The sequence below is a fragment of the Sturnira hondurensis genome, unplaced genomic scaffold (genome assembly GCF_014824575.4).
Source record: "Sturnira hondurensis isolate 20B ecotype Veracruz unplaced genomic scaffold, ASM1482457v3 Scaffold0013559, whole genome shotgun sequence".
Taxonomy (NCBI): domain Eukaryota; kingdom Metazoa; phylum Chordata; class Mammalia; order Chiroptera; family Phyllostomidae; genus Sturnira; species Sturnira hondurensis.
This window is the reverse complement of record NW_028086190.1, coordinates 5646196-5670333: the sequence shown is the minus strand read 5'-3', so window position 1 is coordinate 5670333 and position 24138 is coordinate 5646196.

The following is a 24138-nucleotide window of genomic DNA, read 5'->3' as shown; positions in this document are numbered from 1 at the left end:
TGTTCACACACAAGGGGGTAATGCCTTTCAATGGCTGTTAGTTGTTTTACCTGGAAAGTGGTACAGAGGTAGCATGGGCCACGTCCTCATCACACCTAGAAACGGGGGTGGGAATTGCACGACTGACCACTGAGGGGCATGTGCACCGGGGCGGGAGCGTTCCCACAGCCCACTGATGCGCTGCCCCCTATCTCAGAGGGCTTTCCTCTGCCCGGGCCTTTTGTTACATGCTGTAAAAAACCCTACAACAAGGAATTTGGGGAGTTCCTGATGACTCCGCCTGTTCGAATAGTTGGGTAGTTGCGGCAGATATCTAGTTTGACTTTTTAAAATAAACTCCCATGGATATTCTACATAAGCTGAAGTCTGGGATATTAAAATGTTCTAACTCTGCTCCAAAGTATTTACAAACGTGAGAAAAGCATGCATCTAAAGAAATGATTGGAGGAAAATGCATTTAAAATGTATAAAAACTACTTGACTTGTTATCTTTAATATTTTCTCTATTTTTTCAAAGTTTCTTCAATGGGTGTATACATTTGATATAAAGAGAATAACTGTATGTATATAGGGACCAACAAAAGGCATATAATGGACAAAAAACATAAAAATCCTTAGAGTTGGGGAAAAGGATGTTCATTTACCACAATGCTCAATAATTCCTCTTTATATGCAGGCATCACGGAAATGCCAGAGGAACTGGGGTAAACATTTTTATTTTTTAATTGTATTGCCTGGGAGCAATCCAATTCACTAAAAAATCAATTCCCAGAAAACTATTCAGTGACTTGCCAACCTGACTTAGAGCAAATTGGTTTTCAGGAAAAAATAATAAAAGAACCTAAAGCTGCACTGCCCAATTGTTTAAGAAATTGGTGTCAAAAATAGCCGTGTTGGCTGTGAGTGCACACAACTTTCATCTCTCCACACCTCCTGAATTTAACTGCTTGTTATTTACCCAAAGAGTTGAGTGTTTTCTAGTACTATTAAAGTCTTTGTTTCATCTCACACGGGCTCCTAAGAAAGTAGCTCTTTTTCTTGCTTTGACACTGGATGATACCAAGGATTGAATTCCCACAGCCAACACCAGAATCTGAGGTCTTGGCCCACATGAGGCCTTACAGAGCAGGCAGGGAGAGATCTAGACCTGCAACCCAGCGTCCAGGATCCTTACCTGCATCATTTCGCAATATTTAACGTATGCAATAATTATTTTCACAAAAGAAAGCTACTCCGTCTTCGAACACCTCCTTTTTTACATTCCTATAGTAACACATTTCAGCTGTTGGTTCCCAAAGTGGCCCTCGAACACCAAGAGCAGGACGAGACGTAAGAGCAGCAGACCACCCCAGACCCGTGAGTGTCTGGTCCAGTACGCAAGGACGCAAGGACGCAAGGGGACGTACACAGGGCTCGCCTCCAGCCGCTGTGAGTTAAGTGAATCTCTGCACCTGCCCTCCAGACTCTCAAAAGTTTACTCAGAGGCCTCACCTGAGCTCAGTCACATATACCTTCCAGATGGTCTCCACAGCTCTCTGCGTCCTCAAGGCTGGTCTTTGAACCGGCTCCAGCTGTGGGAATGGTGGGCTGTACAATATTCAGGGACGTGGAGCCAGCGAGGAGCCTGTGATTGCCCAGATGCAGCTCCCAGGTCAGCTGGCGGTCATGTCCTCTCTGTGGCCTCCCCCCAAAACACCTCACGTGACTTTCATCCAGGGAGCCGTGGCCCATAAATCCATAGATTCCTGGTCTACCATGATCAGTTCTAGACAGACAAGGTACATTCTGCTGTGTGGAAAATATTCCACAATTAAGCCGTTACTGCGTTTGCTAAAGGGTCTGTCATAGTATGTTTATAAAGAGATTTCACCAAGTCATCTCTTTCCAGTGAGTCTCTCAGTAAAAGGGAGAAAACGGACTGCTGGCCTGGTGTTTTACTTTCCTTTCCAGCCAACACAAAAAGTACTACATTTTTGTTTGCTTCTTTTTATTAGAAGCTTTTTAAATCATTTCAGAAATAATACCTGAAGCAAAAAATACAAATAAGGAAAATAAGATTTTAAATCAACGTAATTCCTTATCCAGAGATTACCAATGACAGGTTATTGTATATCTTTTCCACTTTCTAATAAATAGTATTAATGAAATCGTTATAGGTTAATGGTCCTTGAGACATTGATTAGAAAAAAGGAAAGACCATCGATTTCTCGAATGGCTTGTGAAGAGTTCCTCCGAGCTTCTCCCCAGCAAAACAACTGTAACTAACAACATTTCTGAAAATAGTTTTTACTAAATCTCTAGAAATTCTCCCGAGGGCATACAGCCCTTAAAGAGCCCTTACAGAAATAATTTATTCAAGAAAATCTACTAAATTTCAGTAAGAACAACGAAAATCGGTGGCATTTCCCCTCCCCCACCCCAGCTCTGCGGGACGCATGCATTCGTCCATGCGGGGCAGTGAGCAACTCCGGGCTCCCATCCCCGGCCCTCGGCCGGGGCTACGGCATCACCCTCTACCCGCAGATCAGGCCACCGGCACTTTTCATGTCCCCAGCTCAGTTTGTGGAAGCTCCACGTCAGGCAAGCATGGCTGAGAGGTCCAGGGCTACCTCCCACCCCGCTCGTCTCATGGGGCAGAAGCTCTTTCCCAGGAACAGGCGGAGAACGTTGGGGCCGGTTTCCCTTTCTCTCAATTTACCGTGGGCAGAGATTGCGTCTAGGAGAGGCAAGCTGGGGAGACCACGGGCCACACCCCACTCAGCACACTGCTTGTCAAGCAAGCGTGTCATTCTGAGAGAAGTGGACTGGTGTCCCTGCCCCAAGCTTCAGAACAGTGGCACAGAGATTTTGCCCGGTGGGAGAGACAAGCCATAAGGACAAAGAGCTCTGAATCTCCTCACAGGAATGATTTTATTTGGAAAGGGTGTGAGAAAGCTTAAGCCTAAAGGCACTATTGAAAACTGGAAATTTTTGGTGGTCAGCAATTAAGGAAGCTAGCAGCTTTACAACAATAATAAGCTAAATTGTAGAGCAGTAGAAGTTTAACGGGAAGAGCAAGGTAAAGGACAGCTAGAACAACCTTCCTGGGGTCAAAATGGATCTCAAAGTCTATTCCCAAGACTGATCAGGTCACTCAGTTGGTTAGAGCATCATCCCAACACACCAAGACTGTCAATCCCTGGGCAAGGCGCATATAACAATAAATGAATGAATGTGTAAATAGAAACTTTTAAAAGAGAGATTAGCCTGAACGACTTTTACTCCTGCAAAAGGTCCCAGATTTGATTAGAAAAGCCTGTTGAACAATTTATGCCCCAGGGCATTGTTCAAAGTACTAGAGCAACCAGCTGGAAATTAGCAGGTACTGATAGTTGGGTGGGATACCAACAGAGGTGGCCAGCCTTGACCTTACGGAGGGAACAGGGAAGGACGCAGTCAAAGCCCCGGCACAGGCAGTTATCCCAGGTGACTGCGAGCAAGCTGTGGCTGCACCTTCTGCAGTGCCACATCAGAGGCTTTATCCTGGGGGGCAGGGAGACGGGGTGGAAGGACTTCAAGCCAAGTCACTGAACAAATACAAACAAATGACACAAGAAAGTAGCTCAAATCCATGGGAACAGAAGGAAAGCACTAGAAAGAGCAAAGAAGATGAACATAACAAGCACTATGGGTAAAGGGTTAGAAGCCTTTCTGCACGAAAATTGGCCCTCATTTAACGTTCTCACGCCATCTCCTGGAGCCCTGATACCAGTGGTGAGGAGTCTGACTCCATGTGGGAATGCAACCCTGGGGGGCAGGTGCTTCTCCTTTGGCCCCTGGTCCTGTCACAGTAAGTGAGTAACTGCTGGACTGTTACTCTCAGCTTGGCTCATTGTCTTCAATTGATGACCTAAACATCTAACTGATCAACAGGTGGAATGTTCACTACCATGCTGAGAGTCTTCGTCCATTACCGGCTACTGTCATACAGATCCCATAGAATGGGTAGCTTATACGTAGAAATTTATTCTCACAATTATGGAGGCTGGGGAATCCAAGATCAAGGCGCTGGCAGACTTATGTCAGGTGAGAGCTTGCTTCCCAAACTACCACCTTTCTGCTGTAACCTCACGTGGGAAAAGGGGCCGAGGAGCTTTCTTGACCTCCTTTTAAAAGGGCACTAACTCCACGCACGACGGCTCTGCTCTCATAACCTGATACCATCCAAAGCCCCTGCCCCCTACCCCTATCACCTGGGGAGCTGGGATCGCAACGTATGGATTTGGTGGGGAAACAAATACTTAGCCTATCGGCACTAAGCCACACTGACAATGATAAAGACGGCCCTTGGCTGGTCAATTGCACCGGAACTGGGAGGGACTATAAATGCACTATGAAAACTTGATTGGACAATGTAGCTATGGGTTTCCCTGAGTAGGGTGGTGACTCCTGTAACTGGAATGTTCCTTGGAAACCCTGGAAGCCTACCAAGTTGCTATGAGAAACATTTAACTACTGTGCAGTATGATGCTTCCAAGCCACACAGCTCTTGCCCTGCCGGGCGTTTCTCCTGTCCTTACTCCAGGGCTGCACGGCTGGGAGGACCCCCGCTGAAAGCAATGCCTGATGCTGCCCTACGGATGAACTGTGCTCCTGCCAACACCCGCCTGGCTACCTGGGCCGGACATACCCTCTGATAGTCTGCATGTCAACGTTTAATTGAGCCTAATGAGACCCCCAAGGTGGACTCTGCAGACACCGAAACATGCGTTTCCCTGTTACTTTACAAAAAGCAAATCATAACAAAGACTGCTTTGGGACCCTGTCTTTTAAAATATCATGCCATCTTTCTGGTATTAAATACTCTGCATTACTTGCAAAAATGCATAATATAAACTGAATGAACATACCAAAATTTACTAAATCTGGTTTTGGACATAAAGGTTTTTTCCAGTTTTTTGATATTTCAAACCACACTTTAAGAAACATATAATAATAAATAGTTTCATATATCTATAATTATTCCTGTGGACCCTGAGAAAGCAGATGCCTACTAAGAAGGGCTCCTGATGGCTAACGGGGCTTAAATTAAAAAAAAAAAAAAAAAGAGCTTATCAGCCATTTCTACACAGGGTCCTCTCCCACAAAGGCACTTCAGGAAGAAGCCTACACTGAACTGCCTGCCTGCACTGTGTTTCTGCTATCTGAGCCAGCCCTTATAAAGGAGTTCCTGGAATCCTATTTCAACTAATAGGACTCAGACTTTCTCCGTCCAACAGAGGTGGGCAGCTCTGACCAATCAGAGAAGTTCCGTTCTGAGCAATCGGGACAGTGTCTTTTGTACCAATCAAACTGCAAGTATTCAGGGACCCTCGTTTGCATGAGGATGGACCAATCAGGATCCAGGAGCAGGGACTTCTGTCTATATAAACCACCTCCCCTCTTGCTTAGGGAATGCACTTTCCCTCTCCACAGAATGCTGGGGACTGTAGACTGTTTCCCTGGCTAGACCTACAACACGGAAGACACCTTGCTGGTGCAGTGCAGAGCAGAGCAGAGGGGCAGACCAGCCAAGGGTGGAGCAGAGTGAAGTGGAGCACTCCAGAGCAGAGCTCCCTAGCTGAAGGGGGGCCTGACCCCAGGGCCCCCTCATCGCTGCACTGTGTCACAGTGGTTGGCAGTAAACAAAGTTTCCTTCCTCACCACACCCCAAACTGGGGGTTCCTACTGGCACTAAATTTGGACCAGTGACCACTAGCTGACCCTCCAAAGATATATTCCTAGAAATGAGAATGTCGTATTTATTCTCCCTGGGCTCTGACTAGTCCTGTAATGGGAAATGTCTATGACTGTTTCTTTGACGTGAACACTTTTTTCCAGCTCTTCAATTCACTGGGTAAGGGCTTTATCCATATCTGTTTTTCAATGATCTAGTATTGTACTTACAATATTAACTAAATAGTAAAGATTATTTTCCAGAAAGTTTCCATTCAATAAATCCATTTGATCAAGGCAAATATACTGCTTACCAGCTTTATAAATGTAACGGCTATGGTTTGGCGGCCAAAGCTAAAATAAATGAGTTTCTAGCCTATGCAATTCTTTTTTCTTCCCAGAAATATTGGAACAGGGAGAAGTTCCCCTGGTTTCTGAAGCATGTTTATAAACCACTTCTAAAATTGGAAGTAATTTATGGCGGACTGTTCGGCACAATACAGCTGTGTATCCATATGGCCCTGGTGCTTTATTACCTGATGTGTCTTGTAGGGCACTTTTTTAAAATTTCTTTTCATCCACAGAGCTTATTTAATTTCCCTTTGCATCTGGCCTCAATAATTCCAAAACTCTATTTCATCCTCACGGCAAACAAAATAAATCCCGTAATCCAATGTGCTCTCTTCCAGGGGTCATGTTTACGAGGTCTATAAATCAAGGAGAAGCTTTGAAAAGGATTGTTCTTAAATTATATTTAGAATTTGTTCAACCCATGCGTGAGCTAAACTTGTACCGATATTGAAATTGGCTTTTGTCCCAAGTGGGGATGTGCCTTTTGAGAATGGGGGCTCTATCTACAAAGAAGTTGGTAACGTCCTGCAAAAACTCTCCAAAAAAGAGTGTTTTAAGGAATTACTTAGTACTTCAAGGGACAACATGAGCAGATCAATTCAACACGCATTTACCAGGCTTTCCCTGGTTTTAGACCTAACGGTGTCGAGCAATAACGACTTACTTACTGGAGTTCCAGCAAGGCTAACACGGTGGCTGCATCCTGGAGAGAGCAGGAATGCTGAGCCGTCACTGCCAGTACATCAGACTGGACCAGTGGGGGCCTTGGTACAGGCCCTAGAGGTGGTCTTTGAGGACCCTCCCTCCCACACTCCACTGCCTCTGAGACTTGAGGGCACCACCATGAGAGAGGCAGGGGGTGAAATTGTTCTTACTGCCTTATATATGTCCCATTAAGGGGAACACCATATCCATTGTGAATGCAAAAGGCAGCAGCATACTTGGGGACTGGCATAACATGGATCTTGACTCAAGCAAAGCCTGAGAAAACAGCACTGATCACCTTGGAGAGGTGGCGGGGCCAAGTGAGAGCGAGGGAAATGCTGTGACCTGCTTGGGTCCCTCCAGCACCCGTGTCCCCAACAATAAAACCCGATCAGCACTTAGTCCTGACATCTGGCAAATGCAATGAGCCTCCCGCAAATAGGTGTGTTGCCTGAGTTGAGGAAGACGTGGTGGAGGAAGGTCTCCTACATGGCTCTATAGCACCCTATTGCATATCTTGAAGTGAACCTACCCGCCAGATTAAAAGCCACATATTTGAGGTTTGTTGTTAGTTTTCTTAAGCTCCAAGGAAAATTGGAGAGTCTATATTTTCTATAGCGTTCTCTTCAACTTAAAGTATTTAATTAAATAGCTAATAACGTTTACCAGTATTTACTTAAGGCTTACCCTATTCCAGAGACATGGTTGTAAGCACATAATAAGTAACATCTCCTTTACTAAATATCATAACCAACCCAGTAGGAGTTAAATAGTATAAGACTCTAATATTCACCTTTAGATTGCCTTTGAAATCTTGTTCTTTGACAAAGACATAATTTTTCACTCATCTTTACATCCTCAACACAGTACTGGGCATAGCCCTTCAGTAAGTATAAAACTAAATGATTTAAAGCTATAACTATTTTAAACAGTGAAAAGTCCTCCAAAGAGAAGAAAGTCTTGTAATTTTGTGATTCCGTATTTATTTTTAGTAATGCAAATGACATCACAGAAAAGTTATATCGCCTACACATTATTCTGTGTGCTTTAAATATGACATCTCAGAATTCAAAAATGGGAGCCTGAACCTGTTCTAGAAGAGGCATTTGTGTTTACTTCCTTGCAAAGGGTGGATTTATAAAACTTCCCTGCAGTGGAACAACCCCCAAAGTATATTCCACAGAACACCAGCTCTGTTGGGCACTAATAGGTGCCGTGTGAAATCAGCTAAGGTGTAATATGGGTTCTACAGTCAAACTGGAGTGGGTAATGAGAGGCTAAGGGGAGTTAAACTGGGGGGTTTTGGGTAATACAGATTGGAATCTTTACTGTCATACGAATATTGCAAACCTCCCAAGAGAGGATGTGGCCTGTGACATTTCTCAAATTCACTGTGCAGGGAACCGGGTTTCAGAACACATCTCAGGCAGTAATGCTGTTCTGCTCAAACCAATCCAGGAGGCACTGGCCCCGGTCAGCCAGACTCTCTGCCTCTGTCTCCAACGGCAGTCTTTGGGATCCACTTTCCTAACCAGCCATCTGTTCTCAGCCAGGACTCTACCGCTTGTAGTCTAGAATATTAGAAGAAAAGGCAAAGAAACCGGGTCCCAGAATCATGACCTCTTAACTAATGATGGAAGTGAGAAAGGCCTTTGGAGCCACTGGGAATGATGGGCAAAGAGAAAGGGCGACTGAGGCCCGGGAAAGAGAGGAAAGGACATAGGAGAAGAGGAAGAAAGGAGAAAACGAAGGCGACAGAAGAAGGAACCCACGGGGAGACGGACTACGTGGGTAAGCCAAACTGGCAACACCTGTCTTCCACACACCACGACGATCTCAGAGGTGAGGTCAGGTCGAGCCCTCAGGAAGGCAGCGTCCCTGCAGGACCACTGCCCCGTGGCCCCAAGAGCGGCCCTCTCGCTGCGCCCTGCACCTCTCGGCCTGGGCCCTGCACCGGGGCCAGCCATGGAAACACCAAGCCAGTGTCTGCCGTCACTGTAGTGCACGCTCAGTGTCTCTCACCAGTAGTGTGTCTGCTCCTTCAAAGGTATACTGTACCATTTACTAAAATGTTTTGATCTTGGCCAAAACAAAAGTACACAAAGGTTGGGGGGGTCAGAAACCATGTCTATGTGTTTTAGAATCTCAGGTTCATAGATGTGCAGAGTTTAAGGACCTTGGAACTTGTTTGGGTGACTGTTCTGCAAGTGGACCCTGAAGATGGGGGCTTTTCTTTCTTTTCAAAATTTATTTTCAATTACAGCTGACATACAGTATTATAGCAGCTTCAGGTGTACAACACAGTGATAACTCGCATCATTCTTGTTAAGTTTTTTTAATTTAAAAAATTTTTAAAATATTTTATTTATTTATTTTTTAGAGAGAAAGGAAGGAAAGGAGAAAGAGTGGGAGGGAAACATCAATGTGTGGTTGCCTCTCATGTGTCCCCTACTGGGGCCCTGGCCTGCAACCCAGGCATGTGCCCTGACTGGGAATCGAACTGGTGACCCTTTGCTTCACTGGCCCATGCTCAATCCACTGAGCTACACCAGCCAGGGCTAATTTAAAAAAATGTTTAGATTGCAGTTTACATTCACTATTATGTTGTATGAATATCAGGTGTATGGTAGAGTAATTAGACAATCATACTTTGTACAGTATTCGAGAGTGGCGCTTTTATAAACAATGCTCTTTATCTGAAGACCATTAAAGGTAAAACTCTAATTCACTGTTTCCTGTGGCTTCATATCAGAAAGGACAGTCTAGATGATTTCTTGGAGCCTGTCAACTGTTTCCAAAATATTTGCACTGACACTATCAGAGGCAAGCTGGAGAATTAGGGATGCAATTTGCAATAGTGACATCTAGTGGCTCCTCAGACCTACTGCACCCCTTTAAGGCTGAAAATAAGGCCTGGATTTTAACAAAGAAATATTTGGTGACAACATAAGTTCTGGAAAAGGACCCCAGGAATGTCAAGATTTAACCACCTCCACTCAAATTTTATATTGCTCACTATATTAAAAACTATGCCAAAAGAACTATTGTAATATAAATCATTGTTTCCACAGGGGAAGTAGCTAGAGAAATGTGTTATTAGATTGCAGTGAGTGCAGCCTTTCTCCAAGTGATGTTTTAGGCGAGATTTGTTTTCCATGGTCTCCCCTTCAGTACCCTTTACCCACACATTCAACAACTGGGTGGCAGCCAGGTGACCCTGCCCTAACCCCCATACAGCAACTTTAAAAATGGAGGGGACAATAAGCATCCTCTCCAGAGAATCCTGGAACTGGGAGAATAAAAAATACTGTCATGTATCTGGAGAGTCGAAGGTGGAGTATTCCATGAAGTAGAGGGGTAGTCAAAATGGGCCCTGTGCATGACACAGTTCTGAGGCACCGGGGTCTACGAAGGTACAGAGAGACTGGTCGGGGAGGAAAGAAGGACCAGTGCTCACAGAGAGGCCACAGAGCATAAAGGAAAGAAAGGGAACTCAGTGGAGAGGAGAGAGGTCAGACGTCATTGCCTTGGTTTCTCCCCTTTGAAGGTCCTAATTGTTCTTTGACTTTTAAAAAAGTATATAATGCAGAAATAACTTGAGCGATTTTGTACACAAAACAAAGTTGTGATTTCTCGTAATAAAAGTATCATCTTTCTTACAAATCCAAATTGCTTTCATACTGCATCATTTCCTAAGTACTCTTGTTGCCTGCTTTCCTTATTTCTCTGCAATGCTCAGCAGCCCTGAGCATTGTGAGAACCGTGAGATACTGGACACTCTGCTTTCATATTGTTGTATTCCAGACTTGGCCATCTGAGAAACACAGAACCTAAAGATTTCTTTGTCTAAAACTCAGAAAGCCCCAATTTATTCTGCATCAGTGCTTGTTTAAGGTCACCCTGACCACATCCAACCAAGCCTGCTACCCATCTTCCCTGCCTCACCCTGCCAAACCTGCTCTCCCTGTATCACCGATGTCCTCCCAGGAACTTAAGCCAAATACGTTAAGAGTCATTCTGGGTCATCTCGGGCTCTTATGTCTCATATCCAATCTGATGTCACTAAATCTGTTTAACTTGGAATTGCAGAAGCATAAATCTTAGCCACCACTATAGACAAAATATTCCCTAAAATTCAGATGTTGAAGCTTAGCCCCCAATGTGATAGCATTTGGAGGTGGACATTCAGAAAATACCTAGGTCACAAGAGTGGAGTCCTCACTGAGGGGACTAGTGCCCTTGTAAGAGGGACCCAGAGAGCTCCCTCGTCCCTTCCATCATGCAAGGACGCAGCCAAAAGATTCCATCCATGAACCAAGAAGCGGGTCCTCACTACACACAGACTTTGCCAGCACCTTGATCTTGGAATTCCCAGCCTCCACCACTATGAGAAATGAATTTCTGTCGTTTCTAAGCCACATAGTCTGTTATTTTGTTACGGCAGATGGAAAAAAAATAAAGTAAAACAAGGAAAACCACCAACTGGCTTTGGGTAGTTTTCTAACAAATTCTTCACCCCTTTGGCCTTAAAGAGAAATACTTCCTAGAGACTTAATATATTCAGTCTAATCAGTTCTACCACCATTATTGATGATGAAGACCAATACGCATATTTTATTCCTATTGTAAACAGATATAGCTATAAATCAAAATTGTTGTAGTCTTAAGTCAACATTTACTCATCCAACAAACAATCTGACTAAGTATGTGTCAGGCACTCTGCTGGGCATAAAGATAAGAAATATGATTCAAATAACTCATATTGAAGAGACATACTTTTGAATTCATTACAATTAAATGGTATGCATGCTATAAACGTCCTGATGAATAATGTCAGGTAATAGAAAAAGAAACAATGAATGCTGCCTACAGAATAGAGTGAGAAAAAGATGTGAACCTTTGGAACCAAATGAAGATCTCAAAAAAGGTTAGGAGTATAATCAGTGTCTGTTGTTATGAAAAAAGAAAAAATTCTAATACATGACTTATATGTAAATGATGTGACTGCTGTAACATGTAAGTAAATATTGTTTCCAAATTTCTCAGCATGACCCCCATAAAAATGGTAGCAAAAGAAGGAAAAGATGGGATTCGGCTCTCCCAAGAAGAAGGTGGTGAGGCCAACAATTCTTGAAATTCTTCGGACAAGACCAGGAAGCAGGGTGGATGGGTCATGTGAGGCACTGTCCCCAAGTGCTGTACCCACTGGCTCATGCCACAGCCACGGCCACACTTTCTCAGTGCTCGCCCGCCCATCACCACAGTGGGAGGGGTCTGCAAACACTGTGTAGGTGTGCAGGAAAACCTCATGTAGGAACACAAGGAAATCTTGCCCACTGACCAAAGTGAAAGAGAACAAGTAAGTTGAGAATTTTTCCATGCACCAGAGCTAAAAGGGACAAATAATCACTGCCACACTGTATCTGCCTGGGTGGGCAGGTTTGTGTCAAAATGGACACCGAGACAAAAGGATGCAGCACACTGCACCAAGAGCATGTTCACAGACCAGACACTGGGCTCCACACTCTCTCCACAGGTTCAAGGCCATCTCAGTAGGAAGGTGCCCACAGTTCCCTGAATCATCCTCCTTCCTTCCTCTCCCAGCAGCCAGGTTCTTCATTACTCTTCCAAAGATCGCTGTTCCCAGAACAAGATCAAAAAACAGTCATTCGGTGAGTATCCTGAAAGGAGACCCAGAGATGAGGAAGAGGGGGAGGCAAGGCACGGGCAGCCTCTGTTATTTGGAATGCAAACCTGCACCTGGGCTGTATTAAATTAAACGACTTTCAACCTCACCTCTGGAGCTGTTATGCCCCCATATGGGGAGTCATTTTCCTCCTTTGGGGTGGGAATATGACAATTAACATAGTGATATGGAATTTGAATAGAAAATAAATTGTGCTGAATCTCACATATGGTGTCCTAAAAATGTCCAAAATTATGTCATCCAAAGCGGGGGAAGGGGGACTGCAATTAGATAGAGGAGGAAGAGGCAGTTGAGAAACAGATTAATGATGCCTTTGACACAATCAGCCCGAGAGGAATATTGGTTTCCATGACAACCAAACCACTTAACCTAAATTAACAAAGCTGTTAAAAAAAGAAAAACTTAAAAGATGGGGAGGGGAAAGCCCAGCGCATCCTCTTTTGGGAAATTAAGTAGCCTGTCCCATCAGCGCCTGTGAGAGGTGTGTGCTAACCACATATCCACAGGGTGTGTGTTCTCTCGCACTCTCTGTTTCCCAGTAATTAGTTTTCAAAAGCAGTCCAGAGATGTTGAGAAATTGCGACTAATTAGCGCATTTTTCTCACAGAACAGCCTTATTATTCTGACGCAGCCTTAGCTTGACAGCAAGTAGGAATACAAAAGGCTGCTTCTTGCTTTCCCCAAACTTTGTCAATGTCCCCAAGGCCACGTTCACATCCTCCTGGAACCACTTTGTCCGGATTAGGCAGGTCAGGCAGAGTTCTGGAATTGTCTGTAGCAGAGAATAATTGCTTTTACAATGCAACACAGAGATCACTCATGATGAGACAATGTTCAAAGCAAATAATAAAGTGTTTATGCATAATTTAATGTCCCCCATGTAAGGAAAAGAAAGGTCCTTCCCTGAGTTGCTTTCAAGATGCTGTAGAACTAGCCCCAAATTTTCCGAGGTCTCTGGCAAGCTTGTCTGAAGCCCAGTGGACATGCATGGAGGTGACACCAGGGGAGGAGAGGGAGGAGTGGTGCAGTCCGTCTTTCCTCGTCTCTCTAATTCCACAACATGTACCCAACACCACTCCTCCACTTCAGCTGAGCCTGAAGATGGCTGGGCAAGGGGGACCTTTGTTGGATGGCCTTTGGGTTGTCTACATTAAAAGTGTCTGGTCTGGCCCTAACTGGTGTGGCTCAGTGGGTTGGGCGCCGTCCTGTAGGCTGCAAGGTCGCAGGTTCAATTCCTGGTCCAGGCACATGCCTGGGCTGCGGGCCAGGTCTCCGGATGTTTCTCTCCCTCTCTCCCTCCCTTCCCCTCACTCTAAAAATAAACAAACAAAAAAAACCTTTTAAAAAAATGTGTAGTACAGATAGCCTCCTGGCAACAAAAACAAGAGAGAATATGGAAACCCTAATGAGACTGAAAGCAGCCAAGTTCTAGCATTTCTTGTGTTGACTTTATAAAAATATACACACATAAATATTGTAATCAACTAAACCATGTTAAACCCTTATTAATAAAGTATATTAAATTATATGAAAAATACATTAGGGCTTGAAAAGATAATACAATTTTTCCATCAAATTTGTATAATTAAATCTAAAAGGCAGAAAACACATACATTGGAATTTTGAAAAAATAAACAGGTTGGTGGGCATCCACACGGCACCCACACACGTCTCCTGTCTCACAACTTGTTTATAAATTTGACTCCCATTTTGCTTCCCCGCCTGCGAATGGGAAAAACACCACTTCATCTACGGGATGAAGGTTCCGCTAATCTGGGAGAAGAAAAGAGTATCTCATCGTGTAAATTCTGCCTTTCACTTTTCACACGGTACTGTTGACTTTTATTTATTCCCATATGAACCACTGTTGTCATTTACTTTCTGCTAGTGCTTGAGAATTTTTCTTATAATACTGACATTATAAAACATTAAGACTATTAATTGTAGTCATGTTTAAGGAAAAACAGAACAAATTATTTTGTTTTATGAGTTTTTTAATATTTTATTTTTTTATTTTTAGAGCAAGGGGGAAAGAGAGAGAGAAATATCAATGTGTGAGAGAGAAATCAGTTGCCGCCGACACGTTCCTAGCTGGGCCCCTGACCCCACTACCCTGGCATGTGCCCTGACTGGGAATCGAACCTGCGACCTCTCTCTTTGCAGGATGACGCCCAACCCACTGACTCACGCTGGTCAAGGCCAGATTATCACTTTTTTATTTTATGATGTGTTTTGACATAGAAACTTTTTTTTACTTTTGTATGGTGAAATCTGGTATTTTCCTTTAGGATTTCACCTTTCACTTCTCTGTAAACTAAGGAAACTTTGTAACCCCTAAAGCAGCTTGGTATTCACGAAGATGTAATGTAATAACTTAGTTCATCTAGGATCTATTTTGATGCATGAATCTACCTTGATATTCTTTGAGATGTAATTCACATAACATAGAAATCACATTTTTGGAAGTGCAGGATTTGGCGACTTTTAGTACATATACATTGTTGTACAACCATCACCACTATCTAAGTCCAAAACATTTTCATTACCCCAGAAAGAAACCCTGTACCTATGAGAAGTCAAGAGCCCCCTTTCCCCCACCTCCATCTTCCCACCAGCCTCCGGTGACCACTGGGCCACTTTCTGTCTATTCTGGACATTTCATTGTAACAGAATCACCCAAGATGTGCCTTTTGTGCCTGGCTTCTTTCCCATAACATAATATTTTCAAGATTCATCCATGGTGCAGCATGTATTGGCACCTCATTCCCTTTGGGGCTGAGTAATGTTCCGTTGTACCAGCGTGCCCCAGCGGACCTCCAGTCATCAGTGCAGGGGCATTTGGGTCATTTCCGGTTTTTGACTACTATGAACCATGCTACTCTAAACATTCATGTACAGGTTTCTGTGCGGACCTGTTTTTAATTCTCTTGGGCATATGCTTAGAAGTGAAGCCTCAAAATTTCTGGTTCATGGCATCTTTCCCATTGATTTATGATTCTTAATTACACATCTAAACCCCTATTTATCAGAGAATTGGTATCAGGCTCTAATCTTTTCCACTGTCCTGTGGCTTCTTTTGCAAACACCAAACATTTTCAATTTTAGTAGTCTTGTGTTTTATTACCTCATAGAGCAAGTCACCTTTAATTTTTCCTTTCTTAATTTCTCAGCTATGACTGCCTCCTTATTTTTCACTATCCACTTTAGAATTACTTTGTCATGGGCACTGGCATTCTCATTGGGAGTAGGAAATTAATTAATTTGCAATATTTTCCCTTTCCTTTTATTCACCACAAACGTGGTATAGCTCTTGTTCACATCTGTAAATAGCCATTTTTATTCTTTTGATTTTACACAATTGCCTACTAATTTAAAACCCTTCTTGTCTCAGTCAGTAGGTGTCAGGTCATTCATACCCTGCATTATCTGAACACTTTGGATACAAAACAAAATACATCAAGGGAAGAGTGTGCGTTTAACAACAAAAACAGGAGCCATGGCAACCATCGATCATCTCCATCAGGCACAACTGGTGTCCCAAACCCATGGACCTAAGGATGGGGCGAAAGGCCCTAGAAAGTTCCCAGCTTTTCTTCTATGCATCATTCACAGCCTGTCGAGACCCGAAGCCCAACTTAGCTTTGCCAGTGCGAGTGCCTGACAAGGTCTAACAGAGTTGGCTCTGTGAGAGTCTGTGCTCAGGGATCTGGTTAAGTAAGTCTGTGAAAAACAACCCAGAACAAGGAAGGACCGCCTTGTCACCGTACCAGCCCCAGTGCAGCCACCAGCACGGCCTGCGAACTCCCCAGGTTGCTCTGTGGCCACAGCAAAGACAGGAAAGGAAGTAGCCTCAGCTTGGGCTCCAGGTCCTCCCCAAGGAGGAGCGACTGCAGGATGAGAAGAAAAGCGGCTGGAGAGTCAGGGACTGCTCAGCACATTCCAGGGCGAACCCATCAAGGGCAGTAATGAAAGGGCAGCGGGTAGCGGGCTGGCTGCTGGAGGCCGTCTGGAGAAAGAAGCTGCTGGTTTGGAACCGAAGACTCTTTCCTTCGGACCAAGCTTCACAGACCCTTCTTCCGATGGTGGAAGCTTGTTCCATTAAATCAGGAAACCAGCATCATAATGAAAGAGGTGAAAAAGGAAAAGACAAAATCAAACCTATCATACTACAATTTTAGAAGATGTTTAGTGATCACTTTTAGGGGGAATAAAATTGAGCATCAAATGTTCATGGGAAAAATGGAAAGTTCACCTGGAGGAAAGATAGAAGAATTGTGGAGTTCATGATTCCCTGTAGCTTGGGCGTTCAATAAGAGCGAGCCCTAAAAGTGGATTCTAAGCCTGGGCGAGTCTATCGCCTGGCGTTGGCTGATTGCTTCACAACCAACAGCAGACACGGGGCTTTAACACCAGTTACAGGGAACCTGTGCTCCTTGGATTCCGGCATTCTACACAACGACATACCCACCAGTCACTATCAGCCATGGGTTTTGTTCATCGAAACCTTGGACACTCTGAGTAAATGAAGTCCAGGGACACACACCTCATCTGGGAAGATGAGGAGGCACCCTGCAGGCAGAGAGAGGTGCACCAACCTGAAACACGCCCCCCACGGCTCCTGCCATCTCACCGCCTGCTCAGACAGGAGAACAGAGACAGCCTGGTGCCTCCTCCCCACTGCGCGCCCCCACCTCCCCGCCCCATCAAAAAATGGATTTGCACAGGCTCCACTGTGGAAAGCTGAGAACCCCCAGCACTCAGCCCCATGGGCACCAGTGCTCCACGTACAAACTGCTGAAAGTCCAAGGGGCAGGTTCTAGTCCTGAAAATGAATGAAACCAGATGTTGAAAAGAGCAACACACCAGGAACTGTCTTCACTGTGCAGATGAGAGGAACCTTCTCAGAAGTTTCCAAACATAAGGCCTCCGTCCAACAGCCATGGTCTCAGTGACAGGATACATCGTGCAGCTATTTTAACAGCAGCGCCTACCTTCCTGCCCGCTAGTCAGGAAATCAGCTTTTGGGGTCAAGCTTTGCCCGATTTGGCCTTGGGAGGATCACCTGGTTGAGAAAGAGTGAAGGAGGAATGCATCCTGTTCCTTCTGGATAGCAGTTATGCATAAACCCGACGAGGATTAGAAAAGAAGAATCGCCCACAGCACCAAGATGTCAGGAAATACCTATTTTGTACCAGATCAATGAGCACCATAAATGCCCACATGGTCTGTCTGCTCATGGATCTGCCTTGTAGGAGGGATACAGAAGAGTGGGGGGGGCTGGACAAACACTCAGTAAAGGGAGATTTTCTACCTAATTATGTTGTCATCTTTTTAAAAAAATCTACTTGCCTAGAAAAAAGAATCTACTTTCCTGAATGAAGGCTTCCAAGTCTTTTCAGAGAAGCCATTTTCTGGACAAAAGGAGTGGTGTTTGGCTTCATCCCCACTGGCTCCATTGTCACCATTCTTACCTCCACGTTCACCCAGAGTTTGCCAAAACTCAGTTTCTTTTAAACCCACACTTTTACAGTCAATTAATATTCGCCAGAGAAAGCAAGCATATACAATGGGCTAAAGATAGTTTATTCAATAAACAGTGTTGGGAAAGATGGACACGTGCAGAAAAATGAAACTAGACCACTTTCTCATACCACACACAAGAATAAATTCAAAATGGATCAAAGACTTAATACCAACCTGAAATCATAAAAATCCTAGAAGAAAACATAGGCAGCGAAATCTCGGACATTGCACCTTTTTATTGGATGTATCTCCCCAGAAAAGGGAGACAAAAGAAATAAACAAACAACTGGGACTGCATCAAACGAAAAAGTTTTTGCACAGCAAAGGAAATCATCAACAAAATGAAAAGACCACCCACAGAATGGAAGAACATATTCACCAATGATACATTCAATAAAGAATTAATAATCAAAATTTATAAGTAACTTATATAACTTAACACCAAACAAACAAGCAATCCAACTAAAAAATGGACAAGAGACCTGAACAGATAGTTCTCCAAAAAGGACACACAGATGGCCAACAGACACATGAAAAGATGCTCAACATCACTAATCATCAGAGAGATGCAAATTAAAACCACAATGAGATACCATCTCACTCCTGTCAGAATGGCCATCATCAGTAATTAACAAACAACCAGTGCAGGCAAGAGGTGGAGAAAGGGGAGCCCTTTTGCACTGTTGGTGGGGATGCAGACTGGTGCAATGTGGAAAGCGGTGTGGAGATGCCTCAGAAAATTAAAAATGGATCCACCTTTCAACCCAGCATCCAGACCGCCACTTCTGGCATTTTATCCGAAGGAATCCAAAACACTAATTTGAAAGCACACAAGCACCCCTATGTTCACTGCAGCGTTATTTACAACTGCCAAGATTTGGAAGCAGCCCAAGTGCTCTTGAATAGATGAGTGGGTGAAACAACTTTGGGACATTTACACAATGGAACTCTACTTGACCATAAAAAAGAAGAAAATTTTACCCTTTGCAACAGCATGGATGGACCTGGATGGAGAACATTCTGCTAATTTAAATAAGCCAGTCACAGAAACACAGATACTGTATGACTTCTCTCATGTGGAAGCTAATGAACAAACAAGAAAAATGGGGACAGACTCGTTGATGGAGAGCAGGACGAGAGCTGGAGGGGGTGCAGAGGGTGGGGGTGGAGGGACTGAACAAAAAGGAAAAAGGGCTCACGGACATGGACAACAGTGTGGGGATTGCTGCGGGGAGCGTGGTATAAGGGGACGAAACGGTAATGGAAAAAATACAACTAAGGTAAGTAATTTAAAAAATAAAACTATTACTGGTTTACTAACATAAACCATTAAGTAGGGAAAAAATAAAAAGGAAATGGGAACTTTCAGAGCTAGAATGAGCTCTTCTTTTTTCCCATGTAATATTTGGGTAGGAACAATTCTTGGAAATGATCACAAACGCAATAATTACTGGCTTAATTCTAAATAGATTTGCAGTCAGTTCTTTTCATGTTATTTTTGGCATGCCTGCTGTAGCAGTAATGTTGATATAACTGGTTTCTCAGAAAACAAGATTTGTGACAATTTGCTGCCTTCTGCCACAGGGACAATCGGAGCCTTTCAAAGTGGGGCTAAAAACGCACACAGACCTTCCCCTCACAGCTGCTTCTTGTTTAACAGCGTCCGATTTTCCTCATTAAAACTCCAGATTACATGCCTGGCTTTTTTAACCCCCCAAATCTCAAATGACACTCTACCTTTTAGAAGCATGGGCATCTGCAAAGAGCCAGATAAGGACCCTAACTGCTTTTCCAGGAAGAGCTCATTTTTAAGTTTGTGGTTAACATTATTCATCTATATCCTGCCCACGGATCCCACAGGGCGCTCTGTGCCCTTTATGCATTTAATGCAGTGCTCCTCAGGTTTTTGTTTTTACAGTAGCTCAAGTTGGTTTCTTTACTTTCAATCGAAAGAGTTGTAACTAATATGTTCCCAGACCCACAAAGCTGCTCGTGCCAAAAAAACAAAAGAAACGTGAAGGCAGGGACCATGACGGGAAAGCCTTGGCGGCCCAGCCCTCGTGGGCTGTGGCAGAGACAAGCCTGAGCACACCCACCTCCTTTCTCCCTGAGCCCACCAGCGGGGCTGCACTTCTCTGCCCTTTGCCACTGGGCCAAGCAAGCAGACTGGGCTTGAACCAGCGGAGTGTGAACGGAGGGAGTGCATCACCTCCCTCACACAGTCCTTCCCAGCTGGATGCAGAACGGTGACCTTCACAGCCACACATTGACGATGGCAGAACCACAGGACCGAAAGAACCTCCACCACTGAAACACAACATGCAAAGCCACACCGGGCAGGAGCAGCCAGTCTGTGACAGACCCCACCTGACACAGGGAAGGAGTGGGGAAAAGCATTTTATGCTGGATTAGCCCTTTGTGGTTCTTGCATACCTTCTTCTTTGATCCTCCTGAGAACCGAATAAGGTTGTGGAATCTCCCCACTTCACAGAGGGTTAGGCAAAGTCCAAAGAAGTTGCTGGGAAGGGGATCACAGGCCTCTGCCTGGCCAAGTGCAGCCTCAGACAGACCTCCTGGCTACCAGAGACCAAATTTTTGTCCACCGTGTTACAATGAATGCTAAAGATTCCTCCTTAAACTAAACCTATTAGCAGCTAATCGAAATCTCAGAACTATTAAACAGATAATTTAAAAAGATGAACAAGAAGGGACTCTCCCTCAAGAGATTTGTACCCTCCCATTGGTCTCTTCACATCCAGTGCTCAGCCAAGAACATTGCATAAAGGGCCTTCAAAGGTTTGTCTATAAAAGTCTGTTAAAAAAAAAAAAGTCTTCCCAATAAATAAAATTTCAGGTATACATATGCACTGCAATTAAAGATCAGCAAAATAGATGTTGTGTGCAACTTTCCCTTGTAGACAAATCAGAATAAGACTGTAATTCCATCAAGCGTAATTTATTTAAATAAAAACTCAATCGCAGGTTGTAGGCAAACCAGTTGGAGCAATATGAAAATACAGAATTCTGAGAACATCTGGCAACTTAAATATGCTCCTAATAATGCAAGATATTCTGTAATACTAAGGAATGAAAAATAAAACTTTGACTTTCAAGTCGAGATGATTTATTTGCACTTAACAATACAATTTCTAAGATGATATCTATTTTCAAATATGTCTTAATGTTAAAAACAGGCCACAGGGGTTGTTATCTTCACGATGAAAATTTGACCTCATATCAGCATTAGCTTACAAACCACAGATGATGACACTCACACAAAATCAGCCCACGAATACTCACTGGGAACGCAGTTTTATATTAAAAACATCAGAATTTCACAGTGTTCTTCTTCCTTCTTGACTTATATTGATACAATACTTTTACAGCTACAATCTAGTTCACTTTCTGGTACCAGCTCCAATGCCTACTTGATCAGCAGATGGAGGCTCCTAACACATTCATCTTACATAGAACTCGCATCTTCAGTTTCTAAAAGTGTCTCGCTCTGTGAAACTGTGGTGGCTGGGAGTGGAAAAGAGAGAAGACTAAGTTCAAACGTAATGGGAAAAAGTGAGACAAAATGCTGACAATTTTTACTAATGAAACACTGTATTATTAAGCACATACAGGTTGCTTTGATGAGTCAACAGGAAACCATACATCAATTCATAAAACACTAAGGCCTCTAACTACTTTGGTTTAATTGAAACAAAAGTGAAAAATAAACATTACCAAAGAATTTCAACCCCCCCGCCACATAACGAGGTAACATAAGGGTTTTTAGGCGACGAGATCACAAGACAGATTTATTTTGTGTGTTTTAAGGCAAATAAAAATTCCCAAGTACCTACAAAATGAATTTTCTTTGGAAATAAATTTTAGTAATAAAATAATACTTTTCACTTACTAAATATATATTTTGCTTTTACTTATGACTTAGAAACTTACATCAAAAAATTCAGGAGTTCTAATGAACGTGTGCAAATAAATATTTTAAAACACTAGTATATAAATAAACCAGCTCACATTCATTCAGGTATCTGAATGTCAACAGGTATCAAAGGGGAAAAACAAATAAACTACTCAGTCACAAAAACTTCCTCTGCAACATCATGAGGACGCAGAACCGCCGAGCACTGAGGGGTTTTCTGGACAGCACCTGTCAGCGAGACGCACGCACTCTTCCGTGAATCTTCGGGAAACAGAAACCAACAGCGCTGTTTTTTAAGACTAAACAAATAGCCTAAGATTTCCAATGTCTACCATAATCTCTCTTTTCATGTAAGTCATTTTCAGAAGAAATCACTGTACAGAAAAAGCAACTGTCCACTATGAACAATAAAATCACTTCAGAAAAAAGTGATTAATGAAAACTGTTTAAACTCATCTGCTGTGCCCAAAACTGCCGCCTGAACACTTAACTCCAACAAGGACGAGAAAGAATTAAAATGCCTGTTGCAAAGCAAAGAAGACCATCAACAAAATGGAAAGACAACCCACTGAATGGGAGAACACATTTGCTAATGATGTATCCAAAGTTTATAAAGAATGTTTACAAAATTCAACACCAAAAAAACCCAATTCAATTAAAAAATGGGTAAAGGACCTGAAAAACAACACTTCTCCAAAGAGGACATACAGATGGCCAATAGACACATGTCTATTGCTCAACATCAGTAATCATCAGAGATATGCACATTAAAACCACAATGAGATATGTCACCTCACACCTGTCAGACTGGCCACCATCAGTAAATCAGCAAACAAGTCCTGGAGAGGAGGGGGAGAAGGGGAACCCTCGTGCACTGTTGGTGGGAACAGATTGGTGTAGCCACTGCGGAAAAGTTACAGTTACCTCAAAAATGGAACTGACTTAAGACCCAGAGATTCCACGTCTGTGAATATACCCAAAGAAACCCAAAACACTGATTCAAGAGACTACATGCACCTCCATGTTCACTGCAGCATCATTTACAATAGCCAAGATTTGGAAGCAGCCCAAGTGTCCATCAGTAGAGGAGTGGGGGGGGCGGGAACAACTGTGGTCCAATTACACAATGGAATACTACTCAGCCACAAAAAAAGAGGCACCAATGGACCTGGAGAGCATTATGCTAAGTGAAATAAGCCAGTCAGAGAAAGACAAATACCATATGATTTCACTTCTATGTGGACTCTAATGAACAAAACTAACAAACAGACTCACAGAAAACAACAGACTGGCAGCTGTCAGAGGGGAGAAGGGCTGGGGGTCTGGGTAGAAAAGGTGAAGGGATTGAGCAAAAACAAAAACAAAAACAAAAACTTCACAGGTATAGGCAACAGTATGGTGATTACCAGAGGTAAAGAGGGCAGGCGGGGGATAACTGGTGCCGAGTAAGATTCTTTAATGGGTACATTTTACCCAACTTCTCTGGCTATCAGTTGTTGCTCTGAGACCACTTTTCCCCCTGAAGTGGTGCCAACCAGGCTACTGATCACTAAAAGCAATGTGACAGAAAACATTAAGCAGCAATAAAACAGAAGTTCCCACCCTGGCACGCCAGCATCCCTCACACTCACCTCTTATGTTGTGCGTTTCTAAGAACTACTGGATTAACACACAAAAGTATATTGTACATTAATATGCAACAAGTCTTACTTAACAAAGCTTGGAAGTCAGGTATCTTGCTTGAGTTTTCCTATTAAACACCCAATTTGTAGGAATCTGTCTGAATTCTGTTAGTTACCCACAGCGGGGTGCCGCCACGCTGCAGTGTTACTGTGCTGGCACACTCGTAGCCTGGACAGGACAGGGTGTGGGCTCCCTCTGAAGTGAGACCCACACACCCTCCGGACCGGTCAGGCCAAGAACCTGCCCAGTCTCCTCAATCCACTGAACAGTCCTTGCACCGACTCTTTCTGTAGCTATGACTCGGTAAACAGACTGGCGTGGACTTCTGCCCCGTGAAGGGCAGAGAGCAGCGGCTCAGCACAGAGGGTGTTCTCCCTCACGGAAACTTCTAACGTGTCCTTTTCGCAATTTCAAGTTCAACATCCTGAAGCAACTAAACCTAACAGAAGATGTATAAAAGACAAAACTGCCAACAATGAGAAGCAGGAATTAGGTTTCACAACAAATGCGTTGACAAATAAAGAAAAATATGTAAATAATTAGT